Here is a 14,786-nt window from a genome sequence, read left to right on the forward strand (position 1 = left end):
TCTTCCTCCGTGGAGTCTTCCCACTCTAAAAAAAACATGCACCCTCCAGTGCTTCCTTCTATTGATTTTACCTTAATTCTTATTCTTGCCATCTCACATCCTATACGCTTTGTTTTTCATATTTATTTTCTGTCTCCTGCCACAGAACCTCAGCTTGTGGAGAGCAGGCTTTGCATCTGTTTTCGTCTATACACGTTTGTTGAATGAATGGCAAAACGCATTCTGGCAGTGCCTTGGAGTCAGGCTCAGAGACAAAGTAACGGGGAGTTGTTTGCTGGTGCTGGTGTCAGCTCTTTGAGGGCGAGGCCTCTAAAATAAGCACAGAGTCTCTTGTCCAGATGTCAGTCCTTTCCACGGTCACCATGGAGAACAGCGTTAGCAACATGGTGGCCTGGGGGTGCAGAATCCAGTCTGTAGCTGTGCTTTGTTTTGACCTGCACAGTAGTTCTTTTAATTTGCTGCCACCAAGTTAAGTTTTGTTTTGTTTTTTAAATTGGGAAATATCTGAGAAAATTCCAGATCTCTTGTTTTTTGTTTTGAAAATTTGAGATAACTGACCCATGCATAAAACAAAAGGAGCTGCCCCCTTATGTAGGGTTCGGGCTCCTCCATTCATTACCCACATCACTTGCGCTGGTGGGCGTGTCTTGGACCAGATGAAGAGATCAGGCTTAGAACAGACAGCTGCAGAGCCTGCCTTTGCCCTACTTCCCGGTGCTTTACTGATGCAATTTTACATGTGTTTTGCCATCATTTGGTTATTGTCTGTCTCCCTACTCTGGTCTGTGAGCTCCATGCAGGTAGGGACCTTCTCTGTGTTGCTCGCCTTTGTGTTCTTGGCACCTGGCGCAGAGAAGAGGCTCTATTAATATTTGCTGCAATAATGGTCATAGGAAGGTGGCAGCCTTGCCCCTCCTTCTCAGTTCCACATTCAGGGGACTTACACTTATGAAGCCCTCAGTAATGGACCTTTGGACGTGGGTTTGGGTGGACTCCAGGAACTGGTGATGGACAGGGAGGCCTGGTGTGCTGCGGTTCATGGGGTCACAAAGAGTCGGACATGAATGAGTGACTGAACTGAACTGAACTGAACTGACTGAATAGACCTTTGCCTTGAAAATATCTCTCATAGTAGGAGGCAAGAACAGAAGGAGATGAAGCATCTGCAAAGAAGAAATTTTTAAAAATGTTCCTCTGCTTTAAAAAAAATTATTTATTTCTGTATTTTTGGCTGCGCCGGGTCTCTGTTGTTACGTGTGGGTTTTCTCCAGTTGTAGCACGTGGGCCTCTCCTTGTGGTGGCTTCTCTTGTTGCAGAGCATGGGCTCCAGGGTGAGAGGGCTTCAGTAGTGATGGCTCACGGGCTCAGTTTCTCTGTGGCACGTGGGATCTTTCTGGACCAGGGATTGAACCCATGTCCCATGTATTGGCAGGTGGATTCTTAACCACTGGACTACCAGGGAAATCCTGTTCCTTTGCTTTTAAATGTCTCAGAAAAATCTACAGCTTAGTTAGATGGGGCTATCACAACAAAATACCACAGAGTGGTTTAACCAGCAGAAATTTATTTTTCACAGTTCTGGAAGCTGGAAGTCTGAGATCAGGGTGCTGCCTGATCTGGTTCCGGATGAGAGCTCTCTTCCTGGCTTCAGATGGCCACGGTCTCGCTGTGTCCTCATGCGGCGTGTCCTCATGCGGCCTTTCCTCGGGGTGTAAGATGAGAGAGAAAGAGTTCTCTCTCTTCCTCTTCTTGTAAGGACGCCAATCCCATCTAGAGGGCCCCACCCTCAAGACCTAACCTAACCCTAATCACCTCGAAAGGCTCCATCTCCAAATACCATCATGCTGGGGGTTAAGACTTCAACACATGGATTTCAGGGGGACAAAAGCATTCAGTCCATAATGCCTACTAGTCATCCTCATTCAACTCCATAAGTAACCAGGTTTAGAGCTGGGTTTTAATCATCTCTTAAGAGTTGTACTGCCTAATATGACAGCCACTAGCCACATTTATGTTTGATATAATTAATTAAAATAAGACAAAGTAGAAATTTCAGCTCCTCATTTGCCTTGGCCACATTTCAGATGGGACCAGGCGTGTCCAGGGTGGTGTGGCCATGGACGTCAGCCACATTTCAATGCTCAACAGCCACACATGGTTCAGTTCAGTTCAGTCGCTCAGTCGCGTCCAACTCTTTGCGACCCCATGGACTTAGTAGCCACCATGTGGGACAGCACAGATAAAGAACGTTTCCATCATCATCACCAAAAGGTATACAGGCCAATGCTGGCTTTTGTGCACTGTCATTTATCAAAATCCCTGCTGGTCCCCAAACTAACTCTCAATCTCTCCAGCTGTTTTCATCTGTCACCTCCAGCAGCTTCTGGAGCTGAGGGTGACCAAATCAAACCTGCTACACAACCATAGGAAAAGACCATCCATTTAGTTTTGATACGTCCTAAATCCAGAAGACTTCAGCTCAAGCAGGAGGCAGCAAGCCTGCCAACACGTATGAAGGTCTCTAGAAAGCAGCCACCAGGGTGGAGGCGCTGCGTGGCACAAGAGTGCTGACAGGTATCGGAAAACTTCACCCACTTCATCGTGTGCAGAGAGTTGCTGATTCACTCCAGGAAACCTGACCACCAGCCAGGAACCCGAGGAATGCCAAGCCTGGCTCCTGTCTTGACCGACACAGTGAGACCAGGCAGACTCAGACTGCTCAAAACTAGCTGAGCCAGGATGGCTTGAAAGTTGCTGCTGCCAAGCAGAAATAGGGAAATACTTGACTTCACCAGGAGGCCACTGGGCTCCAACTCAGCTATAACCATACCCACAACTCCAGTCTTTTGGGATGTGCCTCGGTGGTGAAATAAATCAGAGATGGGGACCAAGGGAGGTGATAATTCTGGCTCCCCAGGTCATCACTTGGCTTGGAATTTTCTCCTTCCATTCCTGGTCTCGTAATCTGTGGTTCAGTTACAAAAATACAGAACCAGATTGCAAGACAGAGGCATAAACAGCAGCTTTATACATGTGTGTCTGCTTCACAGGTATTTTAAAGAGTGTTTAAATCCATTGCCAATACTGAAGAAGAATGAGAGAAGGAGGAAGTGGAAACCCACTCCAGTATTCTTGCCTGGGAAATCCCATGGACAGAGGAGCCTGGTGGGTTATAGTCCACAGGGTCGCAAAAGAGTCGGACACGACTTAGCGACTAAAAGCCAATAGTTTTGAGGGAATTCCCTGGCAGTCCAGTGGTGAAGACGCCACGCTTCCACTGGAGGGTGTGGGTCTGATCCCTGGTTAGGGAACTCACACGTCACTCAGCCAAGAAAATTAAAAAAAAATAACTTTGTGAACTGAATAAAAATGAAAATACGATATATCAACATAACAATTATTGAAAATATATAGCTTTGAGGATTTTCTTGAAAAATGAAAGATCTGGCCTCTCCAGGTTCCCATTCTAGTGCAGCAGTAAGGAGCTGAAGCTGAATAACACCCACCCCTTAACTTTGATGGGTCTGTACTCCCCAACTGCCACGGACCCTACCACTCCCTATAACAGTACCTCCGGCTCATTTCTCTTTTAATTAGAAAAATCATATCCTAAAGCAGCTTAATTCATAGAACTGTAGAATCACTTGAAAAAGAGTATGTGTTTCTGATTAGACATGTTGACCTTTCCTTCCAGTGTATTGTTTGTTTTCTGTCTTGTTTTTGTTGCTCCAACATTACTTCTGGGGTTCTTTGCCATACCAGAACAAAGACAAAGACAAAAACAAAAAAACCACTCGAAGATTGTTAAATTTGTGAGTCTTTTCATTGATGGCGTCTGGATTTCTTAGTCATGACGTCCAACTGCTGTCAAGGTCATAAAAATTTTGATCCATTCTTGCTCTAGAACTTTAAAAAAATTTGTTGTTGTTGTTCTAAGTTGTTGTTCAGTCCATGTATGACTCTTTGTGACCCCAGGAACTGCAGCCCACCAGGCTTCCATGTCCTTCACCATCTCCCGAAGTTTGCTCAAACTCATGTCCATTGTGTCAATGACGCCATCCAGCCTTACCAGTTTTTTAAATGGTAAGCATTTAAAACTTTATTTTGCTGCTCCTCAGGGAGGCATCTACATCACTGAGCAGGGATTGAACCCAGGCCTCCTACCCAGTGGCATAGCGGAGTCTTAGCCACTGGACCACCAGGAAAGTCCCTTGTTCTATAACTCTATAATTTTACTTTTGACATTAAAATTTTTGATCCACTTGGGTTTTTTTCTGGTATATAGTCATAGGGATGGATCTCTACCCTCCATCCCAAGATGGCTAACCAGTTGTTCCAACACCATTCTCTGAATATTCTATCTTCTCCCATTGGCTTAAGATGCCACTCACCCCGTGTGCTCAATTTCCTGACATGTTTAGTCTCATTGTGGACTATACGGCCTCCTCTATTACTCAATCAGTCTATTCCAATATCAGAATCACACTATTTTGATTAGTAAAGCTTCACATTTCTTCTTTTTATTATTAATTTTTTTTTTGGCTGCATCATGCAGCATGTGGGATCTTAATTCCCCAACCAGGATTGAACCCACACCCCTTGCAGTGGGAGAACGGAATCTTAACCACTGGCCCACCAGGGAAGTCCCTCCAGCTTTATGTTTCAATACTGGTGTGCCTAGTACCTTAGCACTCTTCTTTGGCACAGTTTTTCAAGTCTAATCTCTGAGTTCACAGAAAAGAAAACATAAATTGATCAAAGATCTGAAAGGATGCTTACCCTTGTAAGATACCATTAGAAATTAGTAGCACACTGAGCTACTATTTTTTCATGCAAAAACTCCAATAGTAAGATTATACTGGGTTGGCAAAACAGGCACTCTCATAGACTGCTGGTAGGAGTATAGGATAGGCTCCCTATGGAGGGTAATGTGGAGATATCTAGAAAGTTTAAATATGGACTTTCCCCTTGACCCTTCTGGGAACTTGTCTATCAGATATACTTGCAGAAAAACAAAATGATATACATATAGGAGTATATTGATAGCTTACTGGTGGTAATTGCAAAAGACTGGGAATACCCCATAAGGAACTGGTTAAATCATTTACAGCATATCATTCAATGGAATAATAGGCATCTGTAGAAAGAATGAGGAAGCGCTTTCTACAGACTGACTGAGAAAGTTCCCCAAGGTATATAGCTAAGTTAAGAAAGCAAAGTACACAGAGTACACACACTATGTTTCCCAGGAAAACAATATACACAAAGGTTTTGCTATAACCTGAGAGGCCATGGAGTTGTGTAAAATTGTGCGCTAAAATAATGGGGCTTATGGGAAAAAGCAGAATTCAAGCAGATTGCTAAAAAGCCATGCAACTTAGTAACCACCGCATTAATGAAAGCAATAATAATCCCAATAAAAATAATAGCACAGTGAAAAAATAAATAAGTACTCCACAGAGAGGTGCCATGTTAAATACAGGACTTCCCCTTAAAAAGGAGGTAAAGGTATCTTGATGGGAGGGAGCGGTGAAGGATAACAGAGGTGTTGAATCATGGAGACAAGGGCAAAATACACAAAGAATGGGGGAAGCTGCAACACAGAGTCTTCAAAAACAGAGCACATGGCCAAATTGAGGTCAGAGGAAGAATACGGGTCACTAGAGGCAGAATTATTTCTACAAGGTTTGTCTTTACCTGTGTTAAGTATTTTGCGTTCAGCTGCTGTTACCACGTGTGATGGAAAAAAGTGCCGATGAATCAGGGCAGCGGTACCTCCAGTTCCGGCCAAGACCAAGACCCAGGGCCTGGTCTCCCTCTCACAGGAAATGGTTTAAAAACTGGATTGCCAAGACACTGGGCATCAGATAACGAAAGACAATGACGCCTTCAACTAATACACACCGCTCTATTTACAGTGGACAACCAACAAGGACCTCCTACTGTAGCAAGGGACTCTGCTCAGTGTTATGTGGCAGCCTGGATGGGAGGGGAGTCTAGGGGAGAACGGCTACACGTGTATGTATGGTTGAGTCCCTTTGCCGTCCACCTGACACTATCACAACGTTGTTAATCGGCTATACTCCAACAATAAAAAGTTCAAAAAATAAATAAATGGGTCAGTGATTAGAAAGGTAAAAAACAAAACAAAACAAAAGCCCAAGGAAAGAAAGACCATAATGCTTGAAAGAAAGGAAATAGGTGATGCTCCGTAAGATTCTCTCCAGCGTGGGGAGCATCCAGGGAGGGGGACCCAGGCGGCCCCCAGCATTCTCTCTGAATTGAGGAGATGGAGCTGCAAGTCCAGGGAGGCCAAGGTGGTTAGACTTTACAGGGCAAGGTGCCAGAAAAGAGAGGGCTGCACGGAGAAAGTGCACTGGAGATTTGCTGAGCTCCCCGTGAAGGCTCCCTTGAGCAATGACTAGCATGTGCTTGTGAAGAAGTTACTCAAGGCCAGGAGAGAATCACTTGAAATGATCAAAAGGAACAATCCTCAGAGCTCATAACAGAATTGAGAATAGTTTCTGTTCCCACCAACACGACTGGAAAACCTCTTATTCCTGGGGCATTGAGAGGAATACTCAAGAGAGGCTTGCCTCAGTCCTGGGAAAACTTGTTAGGTAGAGAGAGCCCTAGACCAGATGCTGTTCTGTCCCCCTCAACAAAGCTTGAAGCAAGACTCAAAAGACTCAATCTATTTCCATGTAACAATGGCATCCCAGAGCAAAGCTCAAGAATAGTCACACAAGTAGAAAAATATCCAGCAGTCAACCATGCAAGACTCACAATGTCTGACATCCAATCAAAGCTTATCAAGCAAGCGTTCCCTGGTGGTTCAATGGATAAGACTCTGCACCCTCAGTGCAGGGGGCCTGGGTTCAAACTAGACCCCACGTGCTGCAACTAAGTGTTTGCAAGACACAACCAAAGATCCTGCATGCTTCAAACTAGAAGATCTCTCATGCTGCATCTAAGACCCAGCACAGCCAAATAAATAAAAATAAACATTAAAAGAACTTATCAAGCATGCAAAGAAGCAGGAAAATATAACTTATAATGAGAGAAATCAATGAAAATGTCAAAATGGCACAGGTGACAGAATTAGTAGATAAGTACATTAAAACAGTACTGTGTACTGTCCAAGGGGCCAGAGGAAAGCTTGGGCGTGTTAAATAGAGACAAGGAAGAAAAAAAAAAGACCCATATAAAACTTTTAGAGATGAAAAATATGTATAAGATGAAAAAGAAATCACTGGAGAGTAATTAACAAGCAAATCAGATACTGCAGAAGAACAGATTGATTAACTTGAAGACATGGGGAGGATATTTGAATAATAGCCCCAAATTTTCCAAATTTGATGAAAACTATAAACTCACAGATCTAAGAAGCTCAATGAACACAAAGCACTAGAATCACAAAGACTACATCAAGGCCCATCAAAATTAAATTGCTTCAAACCAATGATAAGGAGAAAATCTTAAATGAACCAATACACCTTTGGAATTCCCTGCCATCATTTCCTTGTTTATGAATCACAAGTGAGTTGATTCCTGGCATAGAAATATGCAATGTGATAGACTGCGCTCATGTTTGCTTATATTTGCAAGAGGAAATTCCGGTTGAGTTCACAAGAACCTAGAACAGGGGCTAAATACTGGGGATTTAGAAGCTGAGTGGATGTTGGATGAGGGTGGGATAGAGATTCTGTAGATGTTTAAAGTAGATAAATGCATAACCTGCTTAAAAAATTAATATAAAAGAGTAACTTTAAATATATCTTTTTTTGTTGTTATTATAAAAGGAAATATACTGGGAACTTTCCTGGTGGTCCAGTGGGTGGGAGTCCACCTGCCAGTGCAGGGAACACGAGTTTGATCCCCGGTCCAGGAAGATCCTACCTGCCTCAGGGCAATTAAACCGTATGTCACAACTACTGAAGCCCATGTGCCCTAGAGCCTGTGCTCTGCAGCAAGAGAAACCATGGCAACGAGAAACCTGTGTACTGCAATCCAGAGAAGACCCTGCCTGCCGCAACCAGAGAAAGTCCGAGCGCAGCAATGAAGATTCAGTGCAGTCAAAAATGAAAAGTGAAAGTGAAAGTCTCGCAGTCATGTCTGACTCTTGCAACCCCATGGTCTATATAGTCCATGGAATTCTCCAGGCCAGAATACTGGAGTGGGTAGCCGTTCCCTTTGCTGGGGTATCTTCCCAACTCAGGAATCGAACCCAGGTTTCCTGCATTGCAGATGGATTCTTTACCAGCTGAGCCACCAGGGAAGCCCAGTGCAGTCAAATTAATTAAATAAATTAAAATTTAAAAAAAGGAAATAAATTGGCAGGAGGGGAATTAAGGAATGGTGGCTAACGGGTGTGGAGTTTCTTTCGCAATGATGAAAATATTGTGGGATTAGATAGGGTGATGGTTGCACAACTCTGTGAATACAGTAAAATCACTGAATCTACACTTTAAAAATGGTGAATTTTATGGTATGTTAATTAATCTCATCAAAAAATAAATGAGAATACAAGAAAAAAGGAATATATGTGTGATCATCATGAAAAAAATTTAGAGAAAGAGTTTTAACATAGGAAGGGGCCTAACAGCTTCCCAGGTGGTGCTAGCAGGAGATATAGGAGACTGGGGTTTGATCCCTGGGTCAGGAAGATCCCCTGGAGGAGGGCAGGGCAACCCACTCCAGTATTCTTGCCTGGAGAATCCTATGGACAGAGGAGCCTGGTGGGCTACAGTCCAAAGGGTCGCAAAGAGCCGGACACGACTGAAACAGCTGAGCATGGGGACTAATGGTCGTTACAACCAGGGCTTCCCAGTGAGCAGAGAACATTGGTTTAGGGAGAGGGTCCCTGTTCAAATTTACCTGGGAAAACTGACTACTGAATTCCACTCCTGGAGAGTCACAAGGCACATTAATTAGTCTGCAAAGGCTCTGGAAAGTCCTATGTGTGTGTGTGTGCTTCAGTCGTGTCCAACTCTGTACGACCCCATGGACTGCTTGCTCCTTGGAAGAAAAGCTATGACCAACCTGGACAGCATATTAAAAAGCAGAGACATTACTTTACCAACAAAGGTCCATCTAGTCAAAGCTATGGTTTTTCCAGTAGTCATGTATGGATGAGAGAGTTGGACTATAAAGAAAGCTGACTGCCGAAGAATTGATACTTTTTGAACCATGGTGTTGGAGAAGACTCTTGAGAGTCCCTTGGACTGCAAGGAGATCCAACCAGGCCATCCTAAAGGAGATCAATCCTGAATATTCATTGGAAGGACTGGTGCTGAAGCTGAAACTCCAATACTTTGGTCACTTGAGGTGAGGAACCAGCTCATGGGAAAAGACCCTGATGCTGGGAAATATTGAAGGCAGGAGGAGAAGGGGAAGACAGAGGATGAGATGGTTGGATGGCATCACTGACGCGATGGACATGAGTTTGAGCAAGCTCTGGGAGTTGGTGATGGACAAGGAGGCCTGGTGTGCTGCAGTCCATGGGGATCACAAGTAGCTGGACACTACTGAGTGACTGAACTGAATAAACTGCCAGGCTTCTCTGTCCGTGGGATTCTCCAGGCAGGAATACTGGAGTCGGTTGCCATTCCCTTCTCCAGGGGATCGACCCCACCCTGGGATCAAACTCGAGTCTCCTAAGTCTACCTGCATTGGCAGGAGGGTTCTTTGCTACTAGTGGCACCTGGGAAGGCAGCTTAGCTGGTAAAGAATCTGCCTGCAATGTGGGAGACCTGGGTTCAATTCCGGGTTGGGAAGATCCCCTGGAGAAGGGAACGGCTACCCACTCCAGTATTCTGGCCTGGAGAACTCCAAAGAGTTGGACACGACTGAGCGAAAAGTGCTACAGTGAAGACATCTAAGTTCACTCTACACACTATTTACCAAGTGTATTTGATGTATTTGACGATGACCTTTCCCAACTTCTTTATTTTTCAGTGAGTATTTGTGAGTGCCAGAGCTTTGAAACACAGATCATTAGAGTTCAGTGACTCATTCAAAGTCACACGCTGGCTGGAGCCAGAGAAGGTGCTAGGTTTCATGAATCTAGCACAAACCAACCTCAGAGGTCTCTGGGTGAAATCATTGGCTTAGACTCTTCCACTGGACTTTTAATTTTCCTATGCATCCTCAAATCACCCATTTCCATGTTGCTCTCGAAAGGCTTATGTTGGGTTCTGAGCTCACTATTAACAATCCCTGTTATTGATGTTATTTAGTCACTAAATCATGTCCAACTCCTGCAATCTCATGGACTGTAGCCCACCGAGGCTCTTCTGTCCATGGGATTTTCCAGGCAAGCATAGTGCGTTGCCATTTCCTCCTCCAGGGGATCTTCCCGACCCAGGGACTGAACCCACATCTCCTGCATTTGCAGGTGGATTCTTTCCCACTGAGCCACCAGGGCAGCCAAACAACCCCTGACTTTGGTAAATAATAGTAAAGAGGAATTCCCCCAGAAGAAGGTTCTCTCACTGTTTGTAAGGCCCGTCGGCCCCCCCCCATTCACCATATTTCACCAGCAGGCAATCTGATGCTAATGTAGGTGGCTCAACAATCTCAAATTGGTATTTCTCTTATCTCTTACCAAAACTACTTCCTAAAAAGGAGAGTTCAGGAAAGAGAAATGAATTTGGGGAAAACATAATACCATCAAATCAGACATTAGGATGAAAATAATATTTAACATTTATAGTGCACTTAGCTTGTGCCTGTGCCGTTCTGAATATTTCACACACATTAACTCATTTAATTATTGCAGCACCCCATGCGTGGGTACAGCTCGTATCCCCATTTTACAGGGAAAGAGACCGAGGTACCAAGAGGTCACAAGGCTCAAAGTCACACGCTGGCGTGCAGGGAACAACTGGGAAGTTAGCTCAGCCTGACTTCAGGGTTACTGCTTTTAACTCTCATGTTACAGAAGCAGCGAGAGAAATGATAAAAGTACACCCAGTCTTGAAGGACTTCATCTGATTGCTCATGGCCGTTCTGTGCAGTCCCGCAATAGCCCCATGGGCTCACCGCTCGTGCTGGGATGCTGGTCCCACAGGTGAGGAAAGAGATGCCTGGAGAAACCAAGCACTCACCCAGGTCCCGCCGCGGGACACAGTGCTGACTGCAGCCGGGTCCAGGGCTCTTAACCCCGCAGGGGCACAGGTAAGCTCTTACAACACACTCTCAAGATTTTTTGTTTGTCTGTTTTTTCTTCTTTTTAATCTTTGTGGCCGTTTCCATGAACAGCAGTGTTTTAGCAGGAGAAGCCGAAATGGAACAACAACAACAAAATCAAACTCATAAGAAATACATTTCAGCTGCGAAAACCCCTGGATGAACTTAAAAAAGAAAATAAACAGCCATGAAAAGGCTACAGGGGCTGTGAACTTTTCTTTTCTACGTTTACTGTACATTTGGCAGCGGGGCAATGCTATATTAGCAGATACAGATCTCCAACCAGGGCCATGGGGGGCAGGGGAAATGGCTCTGCTGAAGTTTCTGGAAGTTTCTGAGATCGGGTAGAAGACCCAGCAGGAGGCATTTTTAATGCTTTCCAATGCTTACCCTACACAAGTCACGCTGCTGCTGTCGTGCCTCAGTTTACCCATCTGTAAATGATGGAGTGGTCCCCACTCAGGGACTTATTTTTACTTCTATAAAATGATGATTTTAAATTCTTAAAGAAAAGGACTCAGCTCAGCTTCTGAATATGGACCAATTTGACTCCAAGTTGGTGCTTTCAGGCCCCAAACTCAGTCTCAATCTCTCTTGATTCCCTTCTTCTTTCAAAAACCCTACGCTTAACCAACATCTTCCATTCTGAAAGGCACACAGAGTCGTTGGAGAGTTTATTTCTCCTCTGGAACAACTTGAAAAAAAAGTTAATAGGAAGCACATGGGCATGGTGTGTGAGCCTCTGTGTGTTTGCATTTGAAAAAAAAATACTTAAGGAGGAATATGTCAGGCTTGCAAAATGCCTGGGCTGTCTCAAGAGCAGTTTATGGCCATTAGCATTAGACTGAAGGCAGTTAATTGGGACAAAGTCCAGCTGGCATCTGGGCCACGAAGACGATAAGAAAATAACCTGGACTATTCCCATGGTCCAGTGGGAATGGATCAGGAGATGTTTTTCTATTTGTGAGAGCTAATGGGGGTGGGGTCTGGGCCAGTGCTCATCCACGGAAGTTGGTCTTCTAGAAGGATCTATGAGAGTGTGGAAGGCGGACTGGTGTTGGGGTTATGTGCCTGGGCTCTGGAGGGGAGCTGCCTGGCTTGAAATCCCACTGCCACAGCCAGGTGACCTTGGGCAAGCCACTTTACCCCGGTGTGCCTCGGTTTTCCCACCTGTAAGATGGGGATACAACAGAAACTACGTCACAGAGCTGCTGGGAAGATCAAGGGGAATGGTGTATGTGCAGAATGAGGCCAGCATCTGGAGTCTGAAGGAGTCTGGGAAACAGCAGTTGAAGGGAACAGCACAGGCTCCGGAACTCTACCCTGAAGCCCAGCTCTCATCACTTCCTGGCCCTGTGATCCTTGCGTAAGCCACTTCCTCATGTTCACTGTGCTTAAAGCAGCGCTGATGGAGCCCGCCTCCCGTAACTTCCGTAAGGACCAGAGAAGAAATAACGTACTCTCTACGTCCCAGTCCAGCGGTGCCTCCTGCTGCTTCACTTTCCAGCCTCATATCCCTTCCTCACTACCCCCAGATTCCAGTCTCCACTGGAGTCTTTCAACACTGCAAGTCTTTTCCTGCCTCCAGACCTTTGCTCCCGCTGGTCCCTCTGCCTGGGCTGTCCAGTCTCCAGCTATTCACAGGCTGGTTCCTTTCCATCACTCAGGCTTCCTGACCATCTGGGCAATGTCCATCACCACTCCCTTCATCAAGGCCCATCACAGCACCCTGTTGGTTTGGTTCTTCATGCGATTTAGCACAATCTGTTATGATCGACTTATTTAATTGCTCATTGTCTGGCTCCTTAGAAGCCCTGAGGCAGTCACATACATTTCTATCGGAAAAGCTGAAAAAAGAACTGGTTAAGATGGTTAAGATCAATCCAAATATAAGTTCAAGTTCAGGGTCTTCAACAGCCTTTATGATCAGGATTGTGCTATCATTTACTCCCCACTTGAAGATGGGTCCCTGCACCTTATCCCCTTCAGTGGGACTCAGAAAAGACCTCCAGGGAGACAGAGGTGCCAACAGAAGCAGAGGAGGCAGGAGGTACCACAGCGAAGAGCAGGCTTTGAGTCAGATTTGGGGCTGGGAATCCACCAGACCCCCAAGACACTTCTTGCAACCTATTTCTCACTGCACTTGCAGTAAAATCTAAGCTCCTTGCCCTGATGCTGGGCGGGTCAGGCAATCCCTCTATGACTCAGTTCTGTCTCCTGTAAAATGGGGATAATACTAGAACCAACACTTTGTGGAGTGTCATGAAGGTTGTATGAGATCATAAGCCGGTTTGCGTGGCATGTGGTGAGTGCTAGGTTAACGTTAGCTGATGGCGTCATCAACAAACTCGACTGCAGATCTTTACATGGACGGTCTTCCGAGGTCTGGGCATTAATGCTCATCACCTCCTTTCTCTACATACCCCTAAGATCATTTGCTGTCTCTTCATAATGCTTTTTCCTGAAAGGATGCCCTTAACATCCATTTAAATTGTCTCCTCAATTAAAAAGACAAAGCAGCAAAACTTGCAAAGATTTTTTTCAAAGAAATGTAGCATCATGCATTAGCCTACCACCTTGTCATTACTCTTTCAATTTTGCACATTACTTTTCAGACTCTTGGTGGTCCTTCTTACCAGCTTTCAAGAAGGAAAAAAAGAATACCAGGGTGAGGGTGCCCCAGATTACTGCCACCAGCCCTCTACTCCACGTATCAGCTCCGACACACTCCCCCCAGGGCACCGGAGAAGGGAACGGGCCTTTGGATGGTGACAGGTGGGAACAGAAGAATGCAGCAGGCCAGTTCCTTAGGGTACATGGGGTTGGTGGGAGTTACACTGGAGTTTCTTCCCTTTCTAAGGCTGCCCATTGGGGATGCGGAGCCTGGAACCTCCTTCCTGGAATAACAATGCTTTTACCTGCTGTCCAGTATTCCCAACACCTATCACTTCTCTGAGTCTACAAGGGACTCGCCTGTCCCATCACACTTCAAATCAAAGCCAACACCTCCCCTCTGCCCTCAAGGCCCTGCATGATTTAGCCCTGCTCTCCCCCCAAGACTCTCTCCTCTTATATCCTCCTAATCCTGCTCCAGCCCCACCGTCCCCTATTTTGTGCCCTAAACACATTAAGACACTCCTCTGCCGCCCCCCCACAGAGCTTTGGCACAGGCTGTTCCTTCTGCCGGGCATGCTCTTCCCCCTGGTCTGCGCAGCGCTGGTTCTGCCTCATACTTAGGCCTCTGTCCAATGTCACATCTTCCCAGAGCCTCCCTTGATGACGCTATGAAAGTTACCTCTCCCGCCTCTCCAGACCCCTCAACTATTCATCACTCTCTGTCCCAATACCACGTTTATTGGCTTCATTGTATTCAACTCCTGAAATTAGCCATTTGCTATTTGCTGCCTTGTTTAATTGTCAGTCTCTCCCTCCTGCCCTTGTAATCACCATGAGGGCAGAAGTCGTTATCTCCTCTGCCCACCACTGCAACTCCGCTACTTGAGATAGGTCCTGGCACATAGTAGGTACTCAATAAAGCTGCTGAATAAATGAACCAACGACTGGACACCCAACTCTCTAAGGCAGTGCCTTAGAGA

The 14,786-nt window shown here is 45.4% G+C and overlaps 1 protein-coding gene across 1 annotated transcript in view; it reads right to left on the bottom strand.

Moving 5' to 3' along the window:
- Window positions 1-14,786, bottom strand: part of EYA2 (EYA transcriptional coactivator and phosphatase 2) — a 263,039-nt gene that overhangs the window by 131,074 nt on the left and 117,179 nt on the right. The gene's annotated exons all lie outside the window — the stretch shown is intronic.

Source organism: Oryx dammah, unplaced genomic scaffold (genome assembly GCF_014754425.2).
Source record: "Oryx dammah isolate SB20612 unplaced genomic scaffold, SCBI_Odam_1.1 HiC_scaffold_10, whole genome shotgun sequence".
NCBI classification, from domain to species: domain Eukaryota; kingdom Metazoa; phylum Chordata; class Mammalia; order Artiodactyla; family Bovidae; genus Oryx; species Oryx dammah.